The sequence below is a fragment of the Papaver somniferum genome, chromosome 5 (assembly GCF_003573695.1).
Source record: "Papaver somniferum cultivar HN1 chromosome 5, ASM357369v1, whole genome shotgun sequence".
Classification (NCBI taxonomy): Eukaryota; Viridiplantae; Streptophyta; class Magnoliopsida; order Ranunculales; family Papaveraceae; genus Papaver; species Papaver somniferum.
The window spans coordinates 186694655-186712147 of NC_039362.1; the positions used below are offsets into that span (position 1 = coordinate 186694655).

At 34.6% G+C, this 17493-nt stretch overlaps 1 pseudogene; it reads right to left on the bottom strand.

Moving 5' to 3' along the window:
• Window positions 1-1038: 1038 nt before the first annotated feature.
• Window positions 1039-6465, bottom strand: LOC113280326 (annotated as a pseudogene).
• Window positions 6466-17493: the final 11028 nt, after the last annotated feature.

The window sequence follows — 17493 nt, forward strand, 5'->3', positions numbered from 1 at the left end:
TATTTCGTTTTAGCTGTATAATGTCTTATGCATTACTTTTTTTCACTTTTCTGGTTATGCATCAGTTTTTTTTAGATACATAAGACATTATGCATTATATTGTTTTAGCTGCATAATGTCTTATGCATTACTTTTCTCACTTTTTCTGGTTATGCATCAGTTTTTTTAGATGCATAAGACATTATGCATTATTTTGTTTTAGCTGCATATTGTCTTATGCATTACTTTTTTCACTTTTCTGATTTATGGATTTTTATGCACGTGCATAATGTCTTCTGCATCATTTTGTTTAGTGCATAAGACATTATGCCATTATTTTGTTTTAGCTGCATAACGTCTTATGCATTATTGTTTTCGCTTTTATGATTTATGGATTATTTTTTTATGCACGTGCATAGTGTCTTATGCATCATTTTGTTTAGATGCATAAGACATTATGCATTATTTTGTTTTAGCTGCATAATGTCTTATGCATTATTGTTTTCACTTTTCTGGTTATGCATCATTTTTGTTTAGATGCATAAGACATTATGCATATTATTATTTCTGCATAACATGTTATAAACTAGTTTTTAACTGTATAACAAGTTATGCAACATATTATTACTTCTGCATAACTTGTTATGCAGTTAAAATTTAGCTGCATAACTTTTTTTCTGTTTCTTCTACTTGATTTTTTCTTCTTCGTCTGTTTCATCCATTTTTGTTGAAATGTATTCTAGGGTTTAGTCAAAAATGATTTACTTCTTTGAATCATCGATTTTAAATGATTTATTTCTTTAAATGATGGAGAAAAAATCTTTGCAGATCCGTTACAGAGATTAATGGAGGAATAGGGAAAGAAACCGGCGGAGAAGAAAAAAAATTATGCCCAAAAACGATGAATGGTAATAGAGTCTTTCAGTACGTATTAAATATTTTTAAATAATTATGGGTGCGACTGTATCAGAAATTAATTGTGGGCCTGGCGGTAAGATTTTTTTTTTTTTTTTTGGCATGCGCCTAAGTTTCCCCTACAACAATCCCTTAATTTTTCTCTCAAATTTGTTCTCCGGCCAACCATCTTGTGAAAAATGCCAACGCCTCTTTGGGTTTGTATTCAGGAACAGTATGTCCAGATCCCTGCACATAAGAAGAGAAATTCTTGTAATCTTAAAATATCTTCAACTACAGTTCTTGATCTTCACAATGGGAAGAACAATGGCAAACAGAATTTCATAATTCTCTTACTTTCACGGTGAGAAATGTGAGATTGTGGGCGTAGCCTTGAGTGTACCTGAAGCAGGAAAATAGAAACCGTCGATATTATGAGAAGGAAGAGTTCATTTTGCACGTCAGATAATCAATTTGAGTTCAGAAACTTTATCCATTTATTGCTTGTTTATTAAACTTGAAGAAGTACGATTGCTAGGTAATAAAATCTAGATGAACAGAAAGTGATATTAACATACCCAGCAACTTGATCGTTGTAATACCAAGGTCTCCACTCATCGAGAATTTTATATCCAAGAGACCTAGTCCATGCTTCACTCCCGGTGTAAGGGACACACATATCATGATCACCGCTGCATTTCAAAAATCAAGAACATATTAGCTCCAGAATGAACCTTTTGATAGGCAACATAGGGAATATATTAGCACAGTTGGGTGAAAGAACCTGAATATAATTGCGGTATCCACGGGCAGTAAGGTTCTTGTGATACGGGATCATGCTTCCTAAATCGTGATAATACTCATATTGCCCGTGCACAGCTCCCAAATAAGGTTTTCCTAGCATTAGAAGAATTAGGCTACAAATTGGATTTCTGTAAAATAAAGAAATGTAAACTTTAGTAGAGTTTGAGATGAATGAATTCTGTTGCACCTTGGCATGAATAGCTCTCTTTACAAATTTGTTGTTTAACCATGAAGTAGCGACTTGATCATCCTAAACTTCCAAATATATAAACAACAATGTCTGACATGATAAATAGCTAGTCAAAATAATCCATTCCTGAGAAAGAACTTAGAAAGCATCCAACACCATGGAGGATTTGTGGCCAAGTTGGAACAAGTCCTTCTCTAACTTGAGCTCTAAAAGGCCAAGCACGACCAAACATCCTTTTCCTCACAGCAAGAGGTCTTTCTGTTACACCTAAATTCTTGAAACTAGACGGTAGCCTTGGGTGACTTGTATCAGTTTCTCTTGATTCTTTACTGTGAAAGCAAGGCTCAAGAATGTCATAGATGTTTAACTCAGCAACATCCTGAATGTAAACCACCAAACCGTAGAAATTAGTAACCTTTTAAAGTAACCAAATTAAGCAAGATTGGGTTCTAAGAAAGGCCACCATTCTGAAGTGAAAACATTAACACTAATATTCGAAGTTGAAAACTTGATTAGATGATATATAACTTACTTGATAGACTTTATCAATCAATTCTGAACATATGCCGTCTGTTGAATTCCAGAAACTTCCATTACAAGCAGTAGTAACATTCTGCAGTATGTGAAGCAGTTATTTTATATATAAACGCCTTACTAAAACGTCAAACATATACTCCCTCCCACAAAAAGTAGGTCTCTCACCTCATATAGATTGTCCGAGATAAGAGCCATTCCATGTGCAAATGGCACAAGAGCATTTCCATCAAATACTTCGTCCGTAATAGCATTTCCCACCATGTAACCCTGAAGCAAATGAGTGATTAAGTTCAATCCAGATAAGAATTAGAAGTTCCAGAAACTGAGTTTTCTATACATTCTTTAAGAAATCCAAACTTTAAAGTTGAGAACAGGCTTTGAACCAGCATCAAGTCCTGTGAAAATTCATACCTTCAGTCATCATCATATCTTTGCAAATCAAAGGGGGAAAAAGAGAGAAAGAAATACCTTTCACAACTTCCGAAGCAAGAGTAGGCACATACACCCCGGCGTAGGACTCCCCGCTGATGTAAAATGGGTTCAAGGGGAATTCCGGGTATAGCTCGAACCACTTTTTTTTATTTATTTGTACAGAAATAAAAATTTAAAATATTATTTGAGCAATATTGTACAGAAATAAATTTTTTCAAGATTTTCTGAGCAATATGGACATTAAGAACGCCATGCATCGATGGGTGGTGAGAGGACCCATATTGACTATCATGAGGTCTGCATTATCACTACACAGTTTTCGTATTTTATCAGGAGGGTCGGGTTGCCCAAAGGTGATAAGCTAATTAGGAGGATCTAAGCGACATGGGATTAACACCCACCTCAAATTCAAGAGGGGGTGCATCGTGCACGCGGTTTCCGGTCCATAAATATGGAGTCAACACACCCATAAGCCTTGCTCTCTGATTGAGTCCTATGGCTCTTTACATGGAAAAAATTAGACAAAGATATTTCGTGGCTCAATCTGCCTCTTCACAAGCATCCCTTGCAGAAATGTTGAAGCTACATGTAAATCACAACTTCTGCAAGAAAATTTTGAAGGAAACTTTTCTCACACGAGAACTTTTTTAATTAAATTATGTGTTTGAATTGGGTGTGGGTCCTTTTTATTTCTTATTCCCCGAAAAAAATAGTCTCTTTTTAGTATTGTAAAAATAACGTCCTTTGAAATATTTGGTGTAGGGTCAATTATTTTTTTCTTTTGTAAGAATAATTTTGACCTTGTTACACCCGGGAGTCAGGGGATGGTCCTGATTTGGGACAAGACGTGGCACAATCTGAGAAGTGAAGAGGAGAGTGACTTTAATATTGGAATTGATAGCGGGGTGGAGAGGGGAATAATCAAAGGTCAGGACTGATTGTCCCAGATTTGACCCATGATAGTTGTCCAATTTTAGCATTTTCCGAATGATTTATCTCTAAACCTGTTCACAGTTTCATAGTCATGAGAATCAGTCGCCCTTCACAGGTGGGTAACACTGGTTGTGAAACTCATGAGAAGATCCTCACAAGTCTATGTCTAACACCATATTAGAAGTTTATTAGAAGTTCATATTCCTAACTAACCTAGATAAATTACGAGGATGTTTTTTTTAAGGCTCATAGACTTTACCCAAGTATAATACCTAGGATTATTTCTAATGTTTGTCGTACAAAATTGTCTTATAAATTAAGAATAACTTATACCTTGAATAAGAATACGTGGGAATCAATAGCAGTCCTTTCGTCACCAGTTTTGTAGTCGCTTTCGTTACCGGAATAAGACATTCCAACACCAGATGGAGAATCCAGATAGAGAATATTTGATACCTGAAAAAATGTCCTTAAGTTTTAACAGACTAACTTACAAACTACTCCTTTTAATTACCTGACTAATGTTGACTATTGAAGTTCCACAGATTCTAATACCTTAGACCAACTGTATGGATTAAGTTGTATTCGGGTGAGTCCTCCCCTGAGTCTCTGCCGCTTGATAATTAAATGGACCTACAATTATGCCTCATCAGATAATTTTGCAGTATTTACTCTAACAATGACCAATTCCCCCTCATAAAAGCTAAGCATAAGGTTTTCAGAAAACATGGATAATTGATACAAGACCCTAGATCAATACGTGCACGTCTAACTACCGCAAAGACAAGAGGGATTTTTGGTTTGTCAAGAAATTTGATGTAACACTCACATTACAAATATAATCTTCAACATCATCAACTTTGTATATTTACGGAAAAAACAAATTCAAAGTACGTTGAAAAAACTTAAAATCTTTCTATCTTTCAAGATATAAACTGAGTTTTGCAGAATTATTTATTAGAAAGCCCTTTGAAATATTCATATGTTAAGTAGAAACATAAATATTGAACTTCTATTATTGAGCAAAAGAACTTATTTATTTATTTTTATAACAATTATGGTGTTGAAACAATACATAGTGTAAGCACGTGCATAACCATGTGTTCTTACTGGTATAAACTAAATAAAGTAAAATTTACATTAATATTAGGAAATATAAATAAATTATTAGAGAAGCAAAATTAATACTATGCTCTTAGACGAACCCATCAAAACTAGAACAACCAGGTCCATCATTAAGCCAAAGAACAACTGGATCCTTGGATGGTTTTCTTTCTGAAATTACAAAGTAATAGAACAAATTCTTTCCACTTTTCTCATCTATGGTCACATATCTGAAATGGATTTCACAAAAACATCCAAATTCTAGTAAAATTAATAGATTTCCCAAAAATAAAGGAAAAATTACGTAGGGGGAGGCGTTAGAAAGAAATATACAGTTTCTGCGGAATATAAATCAAACAAGTCACTGATCAAATTGATGGAAAAACAAAACAAAGGACAATGCATCAGCAACTGACTTTTAAGGAGATACCCTAAAATAAAAGAAGAAGTTATCTAGACCTCGTTGATTCCCTAAAGATTCCAGAATATAAATAAAAAATTAATATTCTAAATTACATTAATTTTCTTAGGACTCTAGAATATAGATAAAAAATTAATATTCTAAATTTCGGTATAAACCAATCAAATAGAAAAAAAAGCCCAACAAACTAAAACTTTAATGAAAATAAAATAGCAAAATTAATCAAAAAAGGTTTCATGTGAACTATTTAGTGGGTGCTAAAAAATTCATTCAGCATTAATAAGACCAGATCCTTGTGGCTCACCATTGATGACATTGAGATTTTATTGAGAGTTTAAATATGATGCCCTGTCACTAATTTTATATTGCAGAACCAAAGATGAAATCTTTCTATTTTTTGATTTTAAAACCTTCTGAATGTGATTATTCCTAGTTTGTAAGATTTAGGCGTCTAAGATTCCGTGTGGCAATAGACAAGGCTTACATAATTGTTGGGATACTTTTATACGCATAACTCCGAAAGTAAACCCTAAAACCTTCATCAACTTTTCAAAACTGGGGCTTATTTGGTCCAAGTCTGTGGCAAACTCAACATGCGGTGAATCTAGCGACCTAAAAGATTAAGGGGTGAGAAAATGAAGAGTTGAATTTTATACTCCCAGTTCTACTTTGGATGAGAATTTTGGAGTTTTCAGCTGACAGAGAAAAAGGAAAAAGAATAATTTTTTCATCACTATCCATAGAGAAAGACTTCAAACATTAATTATTTTAGAGTATTTACAAAACATGTGGTTCCAAGACAAAATTCAAGATGTTATTGGTAATTTCTATAAATATAAAAAGCCTCAAGTGTTTTAGAAATAAAAAAACCCCAAAAAAACTCTAAACTCTTACCTAAAGTGGAACTGGGAGAATAGTAAATTATTTGATGCTTTTAGTAACGTTCTAAACCGATTATACCTCTTAAAATGCACTACTAAACTTTTCTAAAAATTATCGCAAACAAATAACATAAAGATTACAAAAAAATCCTGTTCACTTACCCAGAGTAGTGTTTAGATGGAAAACTTCCATTAAAACCAGGAAGTTTTGTAATTAAAGCATGTTTAGGATCTCCTTCACCTATTGAGAACAGACCCAAAAATACGATGAGGATCAAGATCTTCTCCATTGCTAACACCTAGAGAGTTAAGAAAACAGTGTATACTCTTGACGATCAATGTTCCTTGGGTAATACTTATAGGTAAGTGGAAAGTCAGCAATTATGCTCTACTCCTCGCAAAAGAAGTTCATACATTTTTTGATGCAAAAAGAATTAATACTTTTATGGTGCAATTAGAACGGAATCACTTTTGGATTAAACTATTGTTTGATCATTTGACAAAGGGAGAACTTTGACTATCAAGGAATTTGTTTAAGCGAAAGACTTGATTATTATCTGAGAAACCCAACAACCCGACCGTCCACACAGTCTCACTACCCTGCCGGAATCATTGACATACAAAAAGTTATAATTTTTTATTTTGGGTTCTTGTAGCGGCCAGTGAATCCGACGAATGTTGAAAATAGATCATAACCTTCTGCCATGGTGGTCAATTGAAAATTGCGTATCTACAATAGTTCAATTTGTTCAAATAAGGTTTCCTCTCCTTCTTTCGCGTCCGTGTTTGGCCAAATTTTGACCTGTTTTTCAAGGCTGTTAATGGGGTGCCAGGTTTAGTGAGGGCCTACCAAGCCAAGACAAAAATTATTTTGTCTTATATGAAAATTTGTTTTGTTTTATTATGGTTTTGGTACACCCCACTTAATTTGGTACTCCCTATTAGTAATGTTGTTGCTTTTGAGGAAGATTTTAGTTTACAATTAGAGTCATAAATATTTTAAACTAGAAAAATTCTTGTGAGACAATTGATTTAAACCAAAAAAATCGCATACTTACACTAATAGGACCTCTTGTTTTATTTGGGGGCGGGCTACTCATTTGTATGCATGACTGGTTTCTATGTGGTTTAAAATGGCGGTCCCTTTAAAACTATTGTTTAAACCATGCTTATATTTAAACCATGCTTATGATTGATCCAATTTTGCCTGGCATTTTTAGGGGCCATCCCAAAGAATTTAGGGGCTATTGATTTATACCCATACAAGGACACTAGCTAAGGGACACCTTATAGGATTTTGAAGTTACTTTAATGCCCTTTAAGAAAAAAATAAAAATAATTTGATTTCAATTTTCTTCATTTCAACTCTTCTTCTTCAATTCATCGTCGTCGTCATGAATCGTCAAATAAAAATATCGTCGATTCGTCAAATAATTTCGTCAAAATTTTTCCTAAATCATGGGTAAGGGCAATGAACCCCAAGGAACTAAAACTAAAAACGTTGCTCTCGGTATCGATCCAAATGTTGGAACTTTAGCAAGGAATAAAGAGATTGTTGCTGAAAATGACGAAAAACACGAAGAACGCGACGAACACGAAGCCACTGATGTAGTTGGTGGTGGCGAATCTTATAGCCAAACAATCCGGCAACTTCAAATGACCCCAATTAGATAAGATTCTATCATTTTTTGGGTTTATGTCGATTTAATTCGACGAATCGAAAAAAAAATTATTAGGATTTTCTGTTTTTTCCCAGATTCGGGAGATATGCATGATTTTTAACTCCCGAATGTAGTCGTGTTCTTCATTTCTCAAGAAAATCAACAGTATTCGGGAGATAGAGTTATAGATTAACTTCCGAATATTGTTGCTCATATCTTCCTGTGAATAAAATAGATATAATCGGTAGGTTAAAGACTTTTTTGACTTACGAATATATTGATTTAGGAAAAATCCCATTTTGGGGCCAGTATATATTCGGAAGAGAATATAATATTCTATTCTTCCGATTGTAAAATGTTGAAACCGAAATATCATTGGGGCCATATATCATTCGGTAGCAAATATTATTAACGTCTTCCGGTTATCCAACATACATTTAGAAGTTTATGCAAATCCAATATCTTCCGATTATTACAAGTTCAACACCAATGGCAACTATGTCTCTAGATGGTTCCAAAGGCCGTTATAGAAGGTTAGCCTACACACATTCGGATATTTTTTGCAAGTGATATATCTTCCGAATACTACAATGCAAATTAGAAAATTTTATGTTTTTCAAAATTTCTGATTTTTGGGCCATCGTATATTCGGGAGTTGATGTATATCACGTATCTTCCGAATGTAACAGGTTCAAAACCAACCATGTCATGATTCTAAGTGGTTCCAAAGGACGTTATAGAAGGTTAGCCAACACACATTCGGAGATTTTTTCAAATGATATATTTTCCGAATGCTACAAGTGCAAAACTAGAAAACTTTAGGTTTCGAAATTTCTGATTTTTGAGCCATCGTATGTTCGGGAATTTATGCATATTACATATCTTCCGAATGTGACAGGTTCAAAACCAACCATGCCATGGCTCTAGGTGGTTCCAAAGGCCGTTATAGAAGGTTAGCCAACACACATTCGGAAAAAAATTCAAATGATATATTTTCCGAATACTACAAGTGCAAAACTAGAAAATTTTAGGTTTTTCGAAATTTCTGATTTTCGGGCCATCGTATACTCGGGAATTTATGTACATGACATATCTTCCGAATGTAACAGGTTCAAAACCAACCATGCCATGGATCTAGGTGGTTCCAAATGCCGTTATAGAAGGTTTGCCAACACACATTAGGAGATTTTTGCAAATGATATATCTTCCGAATACTACAAGTGCAAAATCGTTCTAATATTGCACCGACTACAATCGGGAGTCTGGGTAATATTTTGTCTACTGAATGCATTCGGAGGATAAAAATGTCATATTATCTTCCGATTATGTAAGGGCAATTTTGCCATTACGAATTATGCAAGATAAGCGTTGGCTACATTTTATGTTTGGGTGACTTTTTTTGTTTTATTGTTAGCCCTAAAATCCTTTTGAGTGGTCCCTAAAAATTCCAGGCAATTTTGACATGATTTTTAAGAAGATTTTAGCCACAAAATCTTTCTAATACGGATCATGTTTTTTCCATTAATTTTTTTAGAATTATAATCATTATAATTTGTTCATCGGAAACAATCTAGAAGCCATGTACATTTAAAATCATGTTTTTGAAATTAATTCAATTTTCTAAGGCATTTGTTGCGACAAAGAAATGTAGTTTTCTATTACTAAGAAACTTCCTTCAGATATTTTCTAAGGCATTTTTTGTATATAGATATTTTTGCTGGTTTCTCTTTATCCACAATTATTTGTAGTTGAGATGTTGTTATCTATACACCCATGTAATTAACTTTTGGTCTCTTTGTCACTGATTTAGTGATAAAAAACTTTTTTTAATATATTTTGCTCTTTGTTGTCAAAATTTATTTAACTAAGAAACTCCCTTCAGTTGTCCAACCACGTAAAAAAGAAAACCTAAATTTTAACTTTGTTTTTGGAAAAGAGTTACTATCATTCTTCCAAATTATCTTATTTTTAGGCTAAAAATATCTAAAAATGAAAAAAGTGATAATAATTTTTTTTTCCAGAAACAGAGAAAATGATGTATTGCGTACATGTTCATTGTATTAATTGCACTACAGAGTTCGTCCTAATTTACTTGTCAAAATATGATTTTACAAGAGTGTGAAAGAGTTCAAATTACATCTATATATATCATCAGTCTTCCAAGTTACTTCTGTAATATCCTAATTTTCACATCCTTTTTTTTTCTTGTTTTTTTTTTCTTTTGTGTCCTATTCTGTTCTTTTTAATTTTTAGAATAACTAGAAGATTTAAATAGGAAATATAAGATTTCTCAAAAAGATGATTTTGTTAAAAAAATTCTATTTTGACAAGTAAATTAAGACGGTAAAATATGAGGCATTAGCAGAGACATTTTGGACATCAGAAGAGAAGAAAAGGAAAAAAAATCTAGGCTACTTTGCGGCGAGACAAATCAATACAAATGTGCTATAGATGGTATAGGATCGAATGAAAAAAGAACACAAAATTGGTCGATTAATCCAATAATGATAATTTCTGGGTGAAAAAGACATGTAAAATTTGATACTGTTTAAATGGACGAAAATGTAAAAATAACTAGGATGTAAACAATTTCATCCTTCCCATTTTCAAATACTTTTTCTTATTTTTAATTTACATCAGGATGCATCCAGTTTCATCCTCGTTCTTTTTTGAGTTTAAGACATGATGAATCCAGTTTCATTCTTGTTATTTTTTTCGTGTCCATTTCGCCTTTTTCTCGGTCATTAGAATTATGTTTTAAAAACATTTAGACAAATGACTCATTTTACGAAAAAAGAAAAAACAAAGGACAGTCGCGCGACTGAGATGTGTCCAAGCCACATACGGGTACAGAGGCAGCCGATTATTGTCGACAAAGTAAACTGTACTTCCTCTGGAGAACTATTCCGTCGCTTCTCCATTCCTGTTTCCCTTTAAAAAAGAAAACCTAAACAAGAAGAAAGGTTAACGAATTTAGGAGGGCGAAGACTTATTAAGTGGAGAATGGTGTCAGCACTCCACCATTCGCTGATGACATCATCACAGTGCATTTTTCTTTTGGAACCTACATATGGGTTCGCAACCAAATAGATTCTGTGTATTGATGCGGCGACAATTAAAAGGTGCCAACACTGTAGTAGGTTTGCAGGGGTCATATTTGACTTTCAATGGACTACTATGCACATGTGAATCATGTGATGTTGGTGATGCTCCACTATTGTGCTAACTGAGATTTCTAGAGGATGAAAAAGGTAGATATGTCTTCACCTGCAAGACTTGACTTTGGTCTACAAATGACTAAATTTAAGAGACAAGCTCCAACTCGACTATGTACTATGATGTGTTTGTCGTGGGAAATTAGGATTTGTTGGATATTTGAATAATATTACTAAGTTACCCAATTGTTTTTTATATAAAATGGTAGGAATTTATTTTATCCGACAGATTTTTTGTAAAATGACCGGACCTTTTTTACCCGGTTGTTTCATTTATTAAAAGATTGGACCTGATTTGAGTTCAAAACAGTTTGAATTCAAACAAAGGTATTCTTTCTCAAAAACCACCTTTATTACGAATTGGAAGTATCTTTAACGATGAATATGGATCTCGAACAGATGCAAATACCCTATAAATAATAGTAATTGTTTCCGTTAAAATAATCTGAATAAACCTCACATCAAAATCTCAGATTTGTCTATCTAAGCATATTCAGAATCTCATAACTGAGTGGTCATGGTTGGATCAAGGGAGTACAACTCTTGAATCCAGCGACGTTGTTAGGGGTTCATTGTATCCAGAAAGCAATATTGGCTTGAACTCGGTGTTACAACATTCTTTTCTGCTCTCTATTTTTTCATCCTCGAGTTCCAAATTTTCAACAGTTTTAAGCAATTAGCTTTCGATAATTGAGGGTGAAACTTCAAACGTAACTGCTCAATCTTTGCGAGTCAACCAAACTTTGGATTTCTTGGAACGTTTTGATGGTGAGAAATTTACTCGTTGGCAAGAGACCGGGAAGTTTTTCCTGATTACCATCAAGTTGTGGTATATCCTTGAAGATGGTTTGGAGGAAATTCCTGCTGCAACAGACAAAGACACTGATGACTTGAAGGTCAGACGAAAGAACCGCCAGGATGATGATTTTATGCGTCGTGGTCATATTTTGAATGCCTTGCAAACTAGTATTTACAATTCCCATCAAAGTATTTCATCTACAAAGGAATTATGGACGACCCTTAATTGAAAAAAAAAATACAAGATTTTTGAAGCAAGCAACAAGAAATTCCTGATTTGTAACTTCATGGACTTTAAAACGGTGGACCGTAAGTCAATTATGTCCACGGTCATTGAACTTTTAAGCATTGTTAATCATCTTAAGGATGCTGGTATTTGATCTTGTATCTCAATTCGTTGTTAGGGTTATTATTTCTCTTCTTCCCACTTCTTGGAATGATTACAATAAGAAAGTTAAGCATGCAGAAACTAACTATGACGCAAAAGCTTTACAACATCGTCTTCGTATTGAAGAGGACTCTCGTAAACGATAAATTAAGGATGGTCAGCAAACTGAAGATTATTCAAAGGCTAACAGTGTGGAAGAATCTAAGACACAAAATTCCGTGAAACCTAAGAATGATACTTAGTTTAAGAAGAAAACTGTAAACAAGAAGAATAAGCATATTTGAATGTTATTTCTGTCAGAAACCCGACCATTATATTTGTGACTGTAGTAAAAGAGAGAAACAAAAGAAAAACGAGACAAAATATGGTCGATGAAAAACTTGTGATTGTAGTGCAAGCCGCCAATGTTGTTGCTGATAATAGTAGTGGATGGTGGTATAATAGTGGCTCAACCATTCATATCTGTAAGGATAAAAATCTTTACAAGACATAAGAAGGAAACAAAGTTACTCGTGCAAACAACTGCACATAAAAGTGGCTGGCAAAGGCACCTTTGAACTCTCGTTTTTTTCGGGAAAAACTGTTACTCTTACTAATGTTTTACATGTCCCTGAAATTGTGAAAACCTTGTTTCTGGAGAAAAATAAAAGATTAGGCTAAATAAAAGAAAACATATGAGTTTGTTAAGTTTGTATTGTCCAAAAATGGTTTGTTTATTTGAGAAAAATACACTTGTAAGGGGACAGTTAAGCTTAATCTTATAAATAATGGTTCTGCTTATACTATTGACTCTGTTGATTTATGGCATGGAAGATTAGGATATATGAATTATGGTTCTCTTAGAAACATGAAAACATTAGAGTTGATTTCTAATTGCAGTTTTGATTATGTTTCTAAATCTGAAATCTATGTGCAACAAAAAATGCATAGAATATCTTTCAAATCTATAGTAAGAATTTATTCCCTGCTTGGATTGATAGATGATGATGTTGGTGATCTTAAAAGTTATATGCCTCATGGTTGAAAAAAATACCTAAGAAACTATTCCCTGCTTGAATTAGTACATGATGATTTTGGTGTCTTAAAAATCATATGACTCATGGTACGTGGAAATAAAAATCTAAGAAATTGTGTCCTGCTTGAATTAGTACATAATGATCTTGGTAATCTTAAAAATCATATGACTTAGAGCAACCACAGTCATGACCAAATTTGGGGACTATACCCAAATTTGGTCCCAAATTCAGCCGCAGTGGTACTGACTAAAACCATATTTAGTCCAGTTAATTAGGGTTTGCGACCAAATGTGGTCGCCAACCCAGACTAAAATGATTAATAGTGGGACGGAAGTATAGTGAGCGTATGATTTCAGACGGAAGTATAATGGACGCTCCACATCGGGCGTACGTATAAATAACGTATGATAATGGGGCGGATGTATATAGAGCGTTTGAGTTAGGCGTTATTATAAACACCGCCGGGCCATACGTAGATAAAACCTACGCCCCATAGCAGACGCAGTTATTAAAAACGCCTGGTTTGGACGCAGTTACTAAAAGCGCCTGGTCCGGGCGCATGTATTATGACCGTATGCGGGAGACGGACGTATTATTAACGTCTGTGTGAGACGCATGTTTTATGGGCGTATGAGTGAGACGCATGTTTTATGGGCGTATGAGTGAGGCGCATATATTACGACCGTATGGAGTGGGCGCATGTTTTAGAAGCGTCTGGGATGGGCGCATATATTTGCCCTAGATTTTTCGTCTGTTTTCGTCTTTTTTTTTTCTTCTGTAAAAACTGTTTATGTAAAAGGAGGAGGAGAAGAAGAGATAATCACGTCTATATCCAGACGGATTTTCCGTTCACGTCTCACTCAGACGCACGTATTACAAACGCTTGATTCAGACGCATGTATTACAAACGTCCCACTCAGACGCACGTATTACAACCGTCCCTCTCACACGCACGTATTACAAACGTCCCACATAGACACAGGTATTACAAACGTCCCACTCAGACGCTCCTTCTTTAAACGCCCCAACCAGACGCTTCTTAAATGCACGCTCCACTCAGACGCTTCTTCTATAAACGTCTCACCCAGACGCATAATCCATTAACGCCCGAAACATACGCACTTTATATCTCCGCACGAGTGATACGCACTTTTCATCTCCGTCCCAGTAGACGCACTTTCCATCGCCGTCCCATATCCGGCGTTAGTTATACCTCGGCCTCAATCAAGCGGGCATTATACCTCCGTTTCATTCAAACGCATAATAAAAATCCGCTTCATTAACAGACGTGAGTATAAGTTACGTCTGGCATCGGGCGTTAGTGTAAGTTACGCTTCACCAAATTTGGTGTTATCCCACTGCGCTTGGGTCACCCAAAATACCAAATTTTTTTGGTTTTTAGTCTGGCTTTTGGTATTTGGTCCGTCTCATGACTGTGGTTGCTCTTAGGGTGTAAATAAATACCATGTAACTTTTATTGATGATTGTACTTGGTATTCTTATACTTACTTGAAATCTAAGGATGATGTCTTTGATACTTTTAAAAAATACAAAGAAAAAATAGAGACATAATTAGGATAAAAAAAATTACATTTTGATCTCTTGGGTAAATATTACGGTCATTATTAATTGTCCTCATTTTTAATCACTATTTATTTGTTTGTCCGTTTTTTTTTTGCAGCTTATCATAGTTGTCCTCAGCTTGACCCATTTTTTTGAAAACACCGTTAACAATCGTTAACTGCCACCCCACACAACTTTAAAGAATCAAAGTGACTGTAAACCCCTCAAGTTACCGTAAAAAACTCACTACGAAAAAAAGTAGACAAATAAACAATCCTACATGCACCGTACACATCATCTTCCCAATTACATCATCATCTCCATCCAAACAGTATAAAAACCCTTAACCATTAAACTTTGTAACCCAAGTATCAATTTTGTATTATGAATTATTACATCTAACCTAGAAACCCATTCTTCTTTTGCTGGTAAAGTGTTCCATGTGTGAAGTTGAAGACCATGAAACACAAGCTTGTCCATGGTTGTACTACAGCCTCCAGATGCAAACTCATACGATGCAATATAGTTAGAGCCTTGCTGCGATCTAAATCTGAACCAAATACATGGAGAATGCTCTTGACGCGCATAAACCCAATCTGCAACTACCAAAAGTCGTTTGATTATGCCATTGATCCAAGTAGAGCAATGAAAACTCAACTGTCTTCCCCAAATTGTTGCTATGCTGGCGGAGAAGATGATCACCGTATTAGAAGCTTCAAGCTGAATCAAAAACACCGTATGAAGAACTACAAACAAATCAAGAAGGTGTTATGTGAAAAAACCAACAAAACTTAGCGATATGTAAGGTGTGCAAAGAGTTTCATTGGGCAATAGATGTTTTTGTACATGGTTATTCTAAATTGAAAATTGCTGCAATATATATGGAAGTTCAAATGAACTTGCACTTGTAATCAACATGAAAAGTGTAATATGATTAATAAATAATTAATACCATATTAATTTGGAACTTAAGCAGTACACCCAGATACACAAGTAAATCTTACCGATTCAACTGCATTTCATATATCTATATAAGAAAAACATAACAGCATGACTGTCCACAAGAAAATCCAACTACGTTACGTAGTTTTACTTCAACCATTTTGCTATCAGATGAGATTCAAACCAGACAAACATGACCAAGACATGTATATGATCAAATATTAAGCTTTGTTTTCCATTAAATTTTCCAAATAAACTAGTGTTTAATTAAGCATAAAATCAAACTCTTCAAGAGCATAGATAATTCTAATGAATTTAAATTCTTTTTTCAAGAGCATAGTTAATTCATCAATTTACTGCACCTTATACACCTCAATAAAATGGTATTGCTGAATGAAAAGTTAAACTTTAATTGAGATGGTTAATGCTATGTTTATTATTTCTAATTTGCCTAATTATTTGTGAGGTTAAGCTATGTTATTTGCGCGCTATATTTTTAATAGAGTTCCTTTGATTATGCATAGTATTTCTTCTTATGAATTGTGGTCTAACGGAAAACCAAATTTGAAAAGACTTGAAGTCTAGTGTTGTTTAGCATATGTTAGGATGCCTAATGCTAAAAGACCTAATTAAGTAGAAAATAGGGCTTATAAATGTGCTTTTGTAGGGTAATCACTTGACAGTATCACTTACAGATTTTTAATCCTTTACACTTTTGAGATTATAAAATCTATAGATGTAGAATTTTTTGAGAAATTAAATAAGAATAGTTATCAAATACAACCCACGGAAACCCATTGTTACCTAGTCTAAAATCTATGTATACTAATGACAATAATTGTAACACCCCGTGTTTTTTAGCATGGCGCATGCTCAAAGATGCGCCATGTCCCGAAATGAAGCTTCATCCAAAGATTGTGTTGCGTAGTAAAAGGAACATTCGCCTAGACCAATATGGTGCCAAAATGGCACATTGCATTGACATATTGGTTAAAGGCCAATAACGCACCAAAATGACGCATTTTATTGGGCATATTGGTCAAGGCCAATATGGTACCAAGAGGGTGTAATCTACAAGCTACGCTGGCTTGTAGCCAATCATGGCGCATTATGGTAGGAAATATTGGCCAAAGCCCAATCTAGCATCAAATGGTGCATTAGGCTAGTTAGGTATATGGCCTTGAGAAAAATTAGAGCTAACATAGCACATTACCATGTCATTGGCCTAGGGCCAATATGGCGTCACTGTGTTGCATCATCCAGATAAGGCTGAATTAGGTAATGTTTAGCCATCATGGTCGGACATTGTAATTGACTTATGGCCAGAACTGAATGTATAGCCATCATGGCTGGTTATTCAAAAATACATGGCAACGATCATGAATAATGAAGCAAGCACTTCAAAAGTGGTACTTAGTGAATGTCATTTTCCTCCCTAACTTTGACTTATAGAAATGCCAATAAAACATATATAGGGAGGGGTAGTTGGTTGAAGGTGCATATGCGAACCATTCACCAAGTAAGCTTCAATTCATAGCCTAGCCGAAAGAGCATAAATGATGCTTAGGCCTTATTTATAAATGCGTAGCCTTGCCAATGGAGCATATTAAGCATGATAATTATTATGCCATGCTGCGGACTCAGTAATGCGCAGCCTTTGTGCATTTTGATGGAACTACCTTCACGGACCAGGCCATTACTATTATTGTCTGGCCACGACCTTGCAAACGAGTTG